The sequence below is a fragment of the Microcebus murinus genome, chromosome X, assembly GCF_040939455.1.
Source record: "Microcebus murinus isolate Inina chromosome X, M.murinus_Inina_mat1.0, whole genome shotgun sequence".
Lineage (NCBI taxonomy): Eukaryota > Metazoa > Chordata > Mammalia > Primates > Cheirogaleidae > Microcebus > Microcebus murinus.
This window is the reverse complement of record NC_134136.1, coordinates 40869533-40883191: the sequence shown is the minus strand read 5'-3', so window position 1 is coordinate 40883191 and position 13659 is coordinate 40869533. Positions and strand designations below refer to the sequence as shown.

Here is a 13659-nt window from a genome sequence, read left to right as displayed (position 1 = left end):
GTATATCAAAACTTCATTATTGGCCAGGCGCGGTGGCTCACGTCTATAATCCTAGCACTCTGGGAGGCTGAGGCAGGTGGATCGTTAGAGCTCAGGAGTTCGAGACCAGCCTGAGCAAGAACAAGACCCATCTCTACTATAAATAGAAATCAATTGGCCAAATAAAAATATATAGAAAAAATTAGCCAGGCATGGTGGTGCATGCCTGTAGTCCCAGCTACTCAGGAGGCTGAGGCAGGAGGATTGCTTGAGCCCAGGAGTTTGAGGTTGCTGTGAGCTAGGCTGATGCCACCGCACTCTAGCCCAGGAAACAGAGTGATAGTCTGTCTCAAAACAAAAACAAGAACCCAACTTCATTATTATTTTGGAGAAATAATATTCCATTGTATGGACATATCACACTTTATTTATCCATTCAGATCCATGATGTCCCTGGACAATTATAAGACGAGCAGCCAGAGGCCGCTGCTGTAGCAGCTGCTGCCATGGCTGCACAGCCGAATCTTACCCAGTGTCCCGGGCTAAGCGCAAGTATCAAGAGGACTCGGATCCCGATCTCAGCAACTAACAGGAGCAGGAGCTGCAGGAGGAGGAGAAAGCGCGCAAGATGAAAGCTGCATCCACCCGATGCGCTTCTTCAGCCAGGCTAGCGCGCCAAGATGGAGGCTCCTCCGAACAACAAGTACTTCTTTGGCGAGAGCTGCATTTATAGCACCCGGCTAAGAGCGTCTCTATCTGCCAGGCGACATGGACGAGATCCCCGAGTGGGTGCACTAGCTGGTGATCCAGAAGCTGGCGGAGCATTGCGTCATCCACTAGGGCTTTGTCAACAGCGCCGTCCATCAATGACTACCAGCTGCATCGCGTCTCACGTGGACCCCATCCACATCTGTGAGCACCCGGTCGTGTCCGTGTCCTTCTTTAGCGACTCTGTGCTCTGCTTCGGCTGCAAGTTCCAGTTCAAGCCTACCCAGGTGTCAGAACCTGTGCTTTCCCTGCCCGTGCGCAGGGAGCGTGACTGTTTTCAGAGGATATGCTATTGATGAATTCACTGACTGCATACCGCCTCAGGACATCAAGGAGCACCGTGCTGTAATCATTCTTAGAAAGACAAGATTAGATACACCTGGGGTGGAAGCACAGTCCCTGAGCAGCTCCGTATTACTACCTAGCTATGCTTCACATTGCCTGTCCGGAAACAACAGGGACCCTGCTCTAAAACGCAAGCGGTGTCACCGCAAGGGAGACCCCGATGCTGCTCACAGACCACAGATCCTGGAGATGAATAAGGAAGAGAACGGGCGCTTAGTGCTACTGCTCACACACCGGCGAAGGGGTAGCTTCAGCTCTGAGAACTACTGGCACACGTCCTACCAGTCCTCCCAGGACTGTTCGCGGGCGGCAGCAGGCAGCCCTGCCCGAAAGGTGAAGATGGGGAGGTGCTGAGGACTGCCTGCCACCCTCCTGGAACTCTGGCTAATAATCATATCGCTTGCCCTTCCTTTCGTTTTGTTTTGCATTTTCAAAGTACAAAGTTTATATTTCTTTTTAAATTATTCTCAGATATTTTATTTTTTGATACTAATTCAAATGACATTTTTTTCTTAATTTTATTTTCAGATTTTATTGTTAGTGTATATAATTCCATTTTATATAGTGATCTTCTACCCTATAACCTTGTTAAACTCTCTTATTAGTTCTTGCCATTTTTTGGTGAGTTCTTTAGGACATTCTATGTACAAGATCATGTTATCTACAAATTAAAAATATTTTACTTCTTCTTTGTGTTTTATTTCTGTCCATTGACTAAATGCCCTGGCTAGAACCTACAGTATAATGTTCATTAGAAATGGTGAGAGTGGACACACATTTCTTGTTGTTGGTTTCCAGATCTTATGAGGAAAATATTAAATTTTCAAACTTAAATATGATTTTAACTACATGTTTTCCATAAATGGCCTTTATCAGTTTGAAGAAATTCTCCTCTATTACCAGTGAATGGAATGTTTGTATCTTGAAATCTTGTTGGATTTTGCCAAATGCTTTTTCTGTGTCTACTGAAATTTTCAAGTGGTTATAATTCTTTATTCTATTAACATGTTATATTACATTGATGAATTTTATAGGGTAATCCAAACTTGCATTTCTTGGATAAATCCCATATGGTTCTGCTGTATAATTATCTTTACATGTTTTTAAATACAATTTGCTAGTATCTTGTGTAGAATTTTTGATGTATATTCATAAGGAATATTGGTCTTTAGTTTTCTTTCCTGTAATGTCTTTCTCTGGCTTAGTAATTGGGGCAATAGAGTGAGTTTGTATTTATTTTCTTCTCAAGTTTATTTTATTTATTTTTTGGTGAAGGATTGGTATTGATTCTTCTTTAAAAATCACCAATAAAGCCATCTTGTCCTGGACTTTCCTTTGCAGGAATTTTTTTTTAATACTAAATCTCTTTACTTTTATAGGTATATTCATATTTTCTATTTCTGTTTGTGACACTTATAATTTGTTTCTCTAGATTTTGATCATTTTGTCTATGTTACATAATTAGCACAAATTATTTATAGTATCCTTTATAATGCTTTTTATTTTTATAATATCAATAATAATCTTTTTAATTCTAAATTTAATAACTTTAGTCTTCTCTCATTTTTCTTGGTCAGTCTAGCATTGTCAAGTTTATTGATCTTTTCATAGAACAGCTTTTGATTTTATTAATTACAGTCATTATTTTCCTATTTTCTAGTTTATATCCCCTCTGTATTATTTCCTTCATTTTCCTTGCTTTGAGTTTAGTTTGTTCTTCTTTTTCTAGTTCTTTGGGGTATAAAGTTAGTTTGTTGATTTGAGAGGTTTGTCTTTTATTAATGAAGGCATTTACAGCTATAAATTTTCCTCTAAACATTTCTTTAGTTGCATCCCATATGTTTTGGCATGTTTTGTTTTCATTTTCATTTATCTCAAATTCTTTTTCTAATTTCATGGGATTTCTGTTTTAACTCATTGGATATTTGAATGTTTTGCAAAATTTCCAATTTCTTTTCCATTATTGAATTTTAGTTTTGTTTCAATATAGTTGGAAATGACACTTTTTACTATTTGAATATTTTAAAATTTGTTGAGCCTTGTTTTAAGGGCTTATTTTATGATCTATACTGGAGAATATTTTATGTGTATTTGAGAAAAATGTACATTCTGCTCTTGTGCTGAATGTTCTCTAGATGCGTGTTACATCTAGCTGGTTTATAGTATTGTTAAAGTCCTTAATTTCTTTATTGATCTTCTACCTAGGTGTTCTACTCATTATTAAAAATGTGATGTTGAAGTCTCCTTCCATTATTGTTGTCTATGTATCTCTTAAGTTCTGTCACTGTTTGCTTCATGTATTTAGGTGCTCTGAGTTGGGTGCATATATATTTAAAATTGTTATATCTTCCTGGTGGATGGTATATTATTACATACTATACTAATTTGTCTCTTGTAACATTTCTTGACTTAGATCTTATTTTTTCTGGTATTAGTATAGCCACCCCTTATCTCTCTTGGTCACTATTTGAATGGAATATTTTTTTCTACGCTTTTGATTTCAACCTATGCATGTCCTTAGATCTAAAGTGAGTTTCTTATATACAGCATTGAGTTAGATCAGGCGTCCTCAAACTACAGCCCGCAGGCCACATGCCGCCCGCTGAGGACATTTATCCGGCCCACTTAGTGTTTTGCCACCGCTGCCTGTCCTGCTTAGCAGCCGACTTGTCCCGGGCCCACAGTACACACTCTCCAATGGTCTGAGGGACAGTGAACTGGCCCCCTGTTTAAAAAGTTTGAGGAACCCAGAGTTAGATCCTATTTGTTTAATCCATTCTGTAAATTTGTATCTTTTAATTCATTTACATTTAAAGTAATTATTGATATAGAAAGATTTATTTAATTGGAAGGTGTTATCTTCAATCTCTGAGATTCTTTCTTCTGTTTGATCTACCCTGTTCTTGAGGCTTTCCACTGTGTTTTGTAGTTCTCTGAATTGATTTTTCATTTCCAGGAGTTTGGTTAGATTTTTCTTCATTGTGTCAATTTCTTTAGTGAACTTTTGTTCCAGGTCCTGGAATCTTTTTGCATTTTCTTTCTGTTGGTTATCCAGTTGTTCTTGCAAGTCGTTGAATTTTCTTACACGTTGGAAATTCTTCTGTCATTTTACTGGTCTGATTTTGGTTGGTGTCCATTTCTAAGGGGCTGGCGCTCCTCTTTGGGGGTGTGCTTTCTGTTTGGTTCTTCATATTTCCAGAGTTCCTTCGCTGATTTCTTTCCATTTCCATCAGTTGTTCCTTGTTGCCTTTAGGTTTTTGTTTGGATAATGACATGCCCCGTTTAGTCTCTGAGCCAGTAGGTGTTGTTTGTGGGTGAGATTCGACCACACCCTGTATGATGAGTCAGTAGGTGCTGTGAAAAGGGTGTGCAGAATGTCCTCCCTGTAAGTAGATGGCGCTTGCTCAGAGGAGCAGTCTACGCTGCTGTTTTGGGGTCTTGTATCCAGTTCTTGTTCCTTGAGAGAGGCACTAGTGCCTCAGGTGGTAGGTGGGGCCCTGGGACTTCCAGGTGTGTCTTATTCTCCACCTTAGTGAGGGCTTGTCTGGGAGTGAGTCTGGGTGGAGCTGGGTTGGGTAAGCCTGCCCTCAAGCACCAAAAATGCTGTTAGCAAGGGTCAAAGTTCTGTTCACTCAGGAAAATCAGCAAGGAAAAATCAAACCACCTTAACAAAAAGTGGACAAAGGGCATGAACAGAAATTTTTCAAAGAAGACAGAATAATGGCCAACAAACATATGAAAAAATGCTCAACATCTCTAATCATCAGGGAAATGCAAATCAAAAGTCCAATGAGATATCACTTATCTCCAGTAAGAATGGCCTTTATCAAAAAGTCCCCAAACAACAAATGTTGGCATGGATGCAGAGAGATAGGAACACTCCTACACTTCTGGTGGGACTGCAAACTGGTTCAGCCTCTGTTGAAAGCAATATGGAGATACCTTAGAGCGATACAAGTAGATCTACTATTTGATCCAGCAATTCCACTACTGGGCATCTACCCAAAAGATCAAATGACACTCTACAAATGGGACACCTGCACTCGAATGTTTATAGCAGCCCAGTTCACAATCGCAAAGGTGTGGAAACAATCCAGGTGCCCATCAATACATGAGTGGATTAATAAAATGTGGTATATGTATACCATGGAGTACTATTCATCTTAAAGAAACAATGGTGATATAGCACCTCTTGTATTTTCCTGGATAGAGCTGGAACCCATTCTACTAAGTGAAGTATCTCAAGAATGGAAAAACAAGTACCACATGTACTCACCAGCAAATTGGTATTAATGGATCAACACATACGTGGACATATAGGAATAACATTTATCGGGTATCGGGTGTCGGGTGAGTTGGAGGGGGGAGGAGGAGATGAGTATATATACACATAATGAATGAGATGTGCAACGTTTGGGGGATGGTCATGCTTGAAGCTCTGACTCGAGCAGGGAAGGGGGACATGGGAAATATACATAACCTTAACATTTGTACCCCCATAATATGCTGAAAATTTTTTTAAATGGAAAAAAACCCAGAAAGATTTAATATTGGCATTTTAAAATCTGTTGTCTCTATGTATTATAGCTTTTGGTCCCTCATTTTCTCCCCTACTGCTTTTGTTGTATTTAGCTGAATTTTTGTTATGATACATTTTGATATGCATCTTATATCTTTTTTTTGTATATTCTTCAGTTATTTTCTTTGTAGGTACCATGGGCATTATATAGAACATCCTAAAGTTATAATCTAAACTAATATCAACTTAATTTCAATCACATACAAAATCTGTACTCATTTACAACTCTTCTTCCCCCATTTTATGCTACCAAAAATGTTACAAGTTATATCTTCATATATTGTGCACCCATTAGCATAGATTTATACATATTTTTATGCTTTTGTCCTTTAAATTCTGTGGATGAATAAAAAGTGGAGTTATAAAGCAAAGTTACAATAGTGTTTTATAAATTTGTCCATGTATCTTCCTTTACGAGAGAATTTATATTTGTATATGGCTTAAAGTTACTATCTTATATCCTTTTATTTTAACTGGAAGAACTCCCTTTAGCATTTCTTGTCAGTGATGTTTAATTCCTTTAGTTTTTATCTTGAAATGTCTTAATTTCTCCCACAGTTTTGCAGGACATATTTGTGGGCTATAGAATTCTCAGTTGACAGTTTTTTCTTTCAAGATTTTAAATATAACATCCCACTGCCTTCTGGCCTTCAAGGTTTATGTTAAAGTATCAGCTTATAATCTTATTAAGGATCCCCAGTATGTGTAACTTTTCTGATACTGCTATAAAGATTCTCTGTCTTTGGGTTGACAATTTTAATATAATGTATCTCAGTATGGGTCTCTTAGGATTGATTTTACTTGGAATATGTTTAGATTCTTGGATTTTTATATCCATATTTTTTTCTAAATTTGAGATGCATTCAGCTGTAATTTTTTGAAATCCATTCACTACTTTTTTATCTCTTCCCCTTGTAAGATTCCCATTATATATATATATATATATATATATATATATATATATATATATATATCTATCTCCATTTGATGGTGTCCCATAAATCCCTTAGGCTCTGCTCATTTTTCTTTTTTTTTTTTTTTTCATTTTGCTCCTCAGACTTGATCATTTCAAGTGCCCTGTCAACAAGTTCACTGATTCTTCTTCCTGTTGGAACCTGAAGTTGAAACCCTCTATAGAAGTTTTTAATTCACTTATTGTATTTTTAGCTCCTGAGTTTCTGTTTGGTTCATTTTCATAATTTTTATCCCTTTATTGATAGTCTCATTTTGCTCATATATAATTTTCCTAATTTCCTAAAGTTCTTTGGGTTTTTTTTTCTTTAGATCTTCAAGCACATTTAAGACAGATTTTTTTTAAAAGTCTTTGTCTAGTAAAGTCTACGGTTTTCAGGGTTGGTTTCTATAAATAATTTGTTCCAGCAAATGGGTCACATTTCCCTATTTCTTTCTGTGTACTGCAATATTTTATTGAAAATTGAGTATTTGAAAAACCAGCTGCTTTTCCCAATCTTTGGAAACTGACTTTGTATGGGGGAATAACTTCACTAATTAGCCCAGCATGAAAGTTTATATTCTTCTCAGGCCTTTTCTAAACTTGTATCATCTTTAGGCCTAGGTGTGTGTGGTTTTTTCCAATTCCCCTGTATAAATAGCTGCTTCTAAATGGCTTGATTTCTCTAATAGTCTCACCTCTGAATCATCTTGTGGCCTTATATGTTCTATCATACTCCTCTGTCTCTAATCTTTTGACTCCAGGTACCAGCAAGTCTGTAGTTGCCTTTCAATTTTCATGCACCATAATGCCCACCACTGCCCTCCATGGCTTCCAACATGAGATGAAAGTATGTCATCATCATTCCTGTCTGAGCTCTGAGTCAGGTGATTTAGAAACCAGTTCCTTATGCAGCCAATGGGAAGGCCAGAATGTTGCAAACAAGTTTTATACTTTTCTTTCCAACCTAAAAGAAAGAAGTAGGAATATGGCCACTTTTTCCTGGCCACACCATGATGGAGAGAGTAGAACAAAGGCAGGTAAAAATGTTCCAAAATTTCTTTGGGGGATATTTTCTTGATTGGATGCTCACTTGCTTGCTGCACATCCTTTACTGGTTTTCAGAGCTCCCATAAAGCCATTTTAGTGAGTCTATAGTTATTTGATATTTTTATAGAGAAGAGCCCAGAGCAACATGATCTGCCATTTAGCTGACATCAATATCTATTTCTGAGCCTTAAATTTCTCTTTTATAAAAGAGGGATAATACCTTAGTATAAAAGTTTATATGAGGTAATAATTGGTCATATTTATTGAATATTTATCATGTATTATAATGCTATTTTATATGCATAATCCCATTTATTCTACACTACTGCTATATGAGATTTTTATATATTATTGTCACTTTTAACAGATGGAGGAAAACTGGGCCTTAAAGAGCTAACATAGTTGCTCAAAGTCACACAGAGTTTAGAGCCAAGATTTGAATCTGAGTCTAGCAGACTTGATAAAATTAATAATCTTAATCACTATGTATATAACAATATATAGTGATGAGATGTTAGTTCCCTTACTTCCTCCATTTACTTATTTACTTTCTACCCTTGGGAATGGCCACAAGATTTGAAAAATATTTTCAGGTTTATTTTGGTTTTTTTTTTTGCAGCTGGGAAACTATATAGATGATAGAGACAGAGATAATTTGTTTAACATGTTCTTGGTCATGAGAGCTATTAAGACAATAATATTCTAGAGAACAACTGTAATTATGTAGTGCTTAACCCAACGATGGTAGAAGCAAAATCAAGGTAAGAAAACATGGAAGGTAGCTTTCAAATAGAGAATCTGTGTCAATAAGGTAGGCACCAGGGAGCCAATCAGATAGTATGCCTGGGAGCCTGTGGTGAGAAAAAATGCAATAAAGCTGAAACTGATGTTTTCACCTGCCAGATATGTTTGAGGGGGAAAAATGAAGAATGAACCAATTTTAAAGCCACAGAAATCAAAAGGGCAATTTAGGATACCATTGTGCTTTTACCAATTTGACTAATGTTTCACTTTTCAAGCAACATCTCCTATTATCTCCAAATGTTCGAATGTTCTTGACTGTAAAGAGACACCTCAAAAGCAATTATTAGACTCAAAATATATATGTTGCTTTTTATTTGCCAAGGAAACATCAGATGTATATACACAGAGACAAACCTTGTCATTACTCATATTGCTAAAATTCTTTATATAAAGCCCTCAGTATGATACTGGAAGTTTATGACAACTACCTATTTTCAGACGTCCCTTTTGGATTTTAATTCTACATCAGTAGCTTTTTTTTCTTTACTGATGATACATGATAGCAGTAGCATTGGCTGTTTCAGATTCACAGAGGAGAAAATAAAGAGACTCTGTGATCTTTTGGGGACATCAAAAAGATCTAAAATATCTCTTGCCCTTTATTGATAACTAAACACTTAAATTCTTGCTAATTCTCAGTGATTATTAAAATCAGGTATGTCCATTTTATCACATTTTCTATGTGTGATTTATGGAATAGAAAGATCAGAATCAACTTAAGTGCTTGGTACATAGACCACATTTTATACCTATGGTATAAGATATCCCAGAAGTGAAGCCATGGAGCCCGTCTTATACAAATCTCTCCCAGATGAATTCTGTGCACTAAAGTCTGAGAATCACCACATGAGACCCTTTTAGGAAACCACCATTTGATAAAGAAATCCCATGATTTTCTCTCTAGCCCCACTTTTGTAAGGAATGTGTTTAATGTGTTACACAGAATTACAATTTGCTGAGTGCTTCCTATATGTCAGGGACTATTTTATGAGTTCGATATGTATTATCTCATTTAATCCTCAAAACCACCCTATTAGGTAAGGACTATTATCCTCATTTTACAGTGAGGAAAATGGAGGGCATTTCAAGAGACATCACTACCACTGGAAATTTTTCCAGTGGCCTTTGATCTGAGCATAAGGAAATGAGATTAGGGCAGCAGATGAAAACAAAGAGCAGATATTTTGAGATGAAAGATACTAGAACCTTGAGGAAAGTTGAATATCTACTATGTATGAGTCCCTATACTTGAGACATTAGCCTAATCTTATTTAGTTCTCACACTGACCTTCTGATATAAGTATCATTTTTATTTCTGTTTTATAGACAAGGAAACTGAAAGCCAGAAAATTAAGTAACTAGTCCCAAGTCACACAGACAGATTGTGACAAAAGTTAAGATTTAACTTGTGTTAAATCTTGGTATCTGTCTCAATCCAAATCCCGTAATTTTTTTCATTATGCTATTTTTCCCTCAGGGAAAGTTCAAAGGTGTTTTGTGCCAACTGCTGCCAAACCCTAGTTTCATTAGGAGTATAATAAATAAATACTATAATTTTAGATAGTAACAAATTCTGTGAAGAAAATGAAACAGAATGCTGTGTTAAAGACTGATTACAGGAGGGGGATAAGAGACATCGAATAGGAGCAACCTCCCTGAGGAAGTAACATTGAGTTAGAACAAACAATTAGAAGGAGTCAGCTAAGCTAAGGTCTAGGGAAAAACAAAGAAAAATATTCTAAGGAAAGGCAGGCTTGCTGTGTTTGAGGACCAGAAATAAGGCTACTATCTAGCAGGGGTCCTCAAACTTTTTAAACAGGGGCCAGTTCACTGTCCCTCAGACCGTTGGAAGGCCAAACTATAGTTTAAAAATACTATGAACAAATTCCTATGCACACTGCACATATCTTATTTTGAAGTAAAAAAACAAACAGGCAAAAACACCCACATGTGGCCCGTGGGCCGTAGTTTGAGGACGCCTGATCTAGAGAGTAACTGAATATGGAAGAGAATGATAAGAGATAAAGACATAACACACAGAGTCTTATAAACCATGAGAAGGAGTTTCAATTTTACACTATGATGAAAGCCATAAGAGGACTTTAAGCAAAGAAATATTATTTCTCATTAAAAAGTAAAAATTATTCTGGATATTGTGTGGAGAATAGATTGTAAGAGGGCAACAGTGAAAGCATGGAAAACAGTAAAAACAAAGTAATACAGATGAGAGGTGACTGGAAGTAGTATGGGTAGCTGTGGAAATGGTGTGACATAGCTGGATTTAGAAAATATTTTCAAAGTAGAGTTGAATATTTAGAAAATATTTTCAAAGATAAGAGTTGCTGATGGATTAGATGTAGAGAGTAAACCAGAAAGAGAAATCAAGATGTTTAAATTAAGTAAGATTCTTAAATTAAGTAATTAAATTAACTTCAGTAATTGGTATTTCCATTCAGTTAGATGAGGAATACTGAGGAGGACATGACTATTTTCAAGGTGGTGGGAGAGGAAATGAGGAGATGGAAACATTTTTGGACATGTTAAGTTTGAGATGTTTATTCAGCATCCTAATGAAGATGCCAGACAGTTATATATAGGCATCTGGAGTTTAATCTTTTTCAATACTCTTAGAGGTAAGTCTACCTATTCTTTCCATGTACCTTTAAGCCAATGGATCAGACAAAAGGCAGTAAGAGATTGTTAGCCTAACACACATTTGGCTATCCTCTGTACCAGTTTAGCAATGAAGTGCCTCATATATCACCATGAAACACTTTTATAATACTGTGGCTTGTGTTTCTACCTAGAGCATGCCAATAAAGAACAAGTATGGCTATCATCACCAATACTTTTCTATACATAAATAGGTTTAGTTCAGAGCCAATAATTTTTTAAAAAGATTAGTATACCTATTGCCAACAGGTAGCCCCTTGATGTGACAGATTTTTAGATGCATATGTACATGTAATAGATATGGATGACATTTTTACCCTACAACATGTTATAGTGAAGAGAAAATTAGTATGGGCATCAGAAGTGAATCTGAATCCTGTGTTCATTCAATATATCTGGGATTGGACAACTAGTTTTAGTTAAGTCTTATTTACCTCATCTATAAAATAGAGATATTGATAGTTCCTACCTTATAGGATTATTATGAGTATTAAATAATATAATCCATGGAAAACCTTAACATGATACTCAATAAATGTCAATTCTCTCATATTCTTAACATTATATTTGGTTGAACCAAATGAAATTGCTGATAACTGAATTTTTAAACTAATAAAACAACATTGTATTTGGTTTAACAACAAAAAAAGTATGAGTCCAATTTACTTGTCAATGCCAGAAACAAATTTGTGGCTATTTGACTATTCAAACCACATGAAGATCAGACCTCTCACCAAACTAGGGTGAGTTTGGGAGTGTTGGTAATGAAATTAGATTGGTTGGTAATGAATTAGATTAGTGTTGGTAATGAAATTAGAAAGTATCCCTCTCATACCTAAATCTATAATTCAGGCAGGGGAAAAGAAACTCATCTAATTCCAAGTCACCAGAAGCTCTTTCACAAGAAGGGCAAGCTAAAATATAGATTGTGAGGATAGAAGGAAATAAGCGCATGGGAGCCCAGAAATCAAGCATTATACAGGATCAGTACCTTCCAATAACATAAATGCCAGGTCAGCTATGTAGTCACTTTCTTCTCTCTTTCTGAGAGACTTGAGACCACTTCCATTCAAGGACCTTCATATGGTGCCTCCAAACATACATTAAAAAGATTTAAAACTTTAGAACAGTTTTAGATTTACAGAAAAATTATGACTATAATACCAATCATTCCTGTATACTCACACCCAGTTTCTGTCATTAGCATCTTACATTAGTATGGTACCTTTGTCATAATCAATGTATCAATACTGACAAATGATTATTAACCAAAATCCATTTTATTCTAATTTCCTTAGTTTTTACCCGATGTCCTTTTTCTCTTGCAGGATCTCATCCATGCTAAAGCATTACATTTAATCATCATATCTCCTTAGGTTCCTCTTGGTTATAACAATTTCTCAAACTTTCCTTGTTTTTTATGAACTTGACAGTTTTGAGGATTACCAGTTAACTATTTTGTAGAATGTTTCTTATTTGGATATATCTGATTGTTTTTTAATGATTAGTCTGGGATTGTGGGATGGGAAGAACACAGAGTTGAAGTACCATTTTTGTCACATCGTATCAAGGGTACATAATATAAATATCCCTATCACTGCTGATGTTGACCTTAGTCACTTGGCTGAGGTGGTGTTTGTCAGGTTTCTCCACTGTAAAGTTATTATTTTTCCCTCTTTCCATACTGTACTCTTTTGGAAGGAAGTCATTATGTACATACTGCATTTAACCAGTATAAAGCTACCCCCACTTGAGGGAGGAGTATCTCCATAAATTATCAGAAATTTTTTTCTGCACAAAATATTTGACTCTTATTTCCAATTTATTTATTTGTCCAGTCATTTCTTTATGTCAATATGGACTCATGGATATTTATTTTTTACTGTGAGTTATAATTCTTTTTATAATTTCTTCTTCTTACTAGTAAATTCTTACTAGTAAATTCTTCTTACTAATTTATTTTGTTACTCAAATTATCCCAGTTTTGGCCATTTGGAGCTCTTCCAGTTCCTGAGTCCTCTTGACATACCACCCATCATTGTGGGCTTTGGTTCATTTTTTGAGCACTTCCTTACTTCTGGTATGACAAGATGCTTCAAGTTCACCTTCCTTTATTCCTGCTATAGTCTTGTGTATTTGCCTAACTGGTTTGAAAACTCATGTCAACATAAAATCTGTATGCAAATGTTTTAGTATTATTATTTCTAATTAACAAAAATTGGAAGCAACCAAGATGCCCTTCAGTAGATGAATAGGTAAGCAAATTGTGGTACATCGATACAATGAAAAATTATTTAGCAATAAAAGAAATAACATACTGAGCCATGAAATGGCATGAATGAATCTTAAATGCATACTACTAAGTATAAGAAGTCAGCATGAAAAGGGTACATACTTTATGATCCCAATTATATGACATCCTGAAACAAGCAAAACTATAGTGATGATAAAAATATCAATGGAAGCCAGTGGTTGAGGAGGATAAAGGGAGGATGAAATAGTTGAAGCA

The 13659-nt window shown here is 35.9% G+C and overlaps 1 pseudogene; it reads left to right on the top strand.

Moving 5' to 3' along the window:
* The first annotated feature begins 423 nt into the window (after positions 1-423).
* LOC105863775 (RNA demethylase ALKBH5 pseudogene) lies at positions 424-1446 on the top strand (annotated as a pseudogene).
* Positions 1447-13659: the final 12213 nt, after the last annotated feature.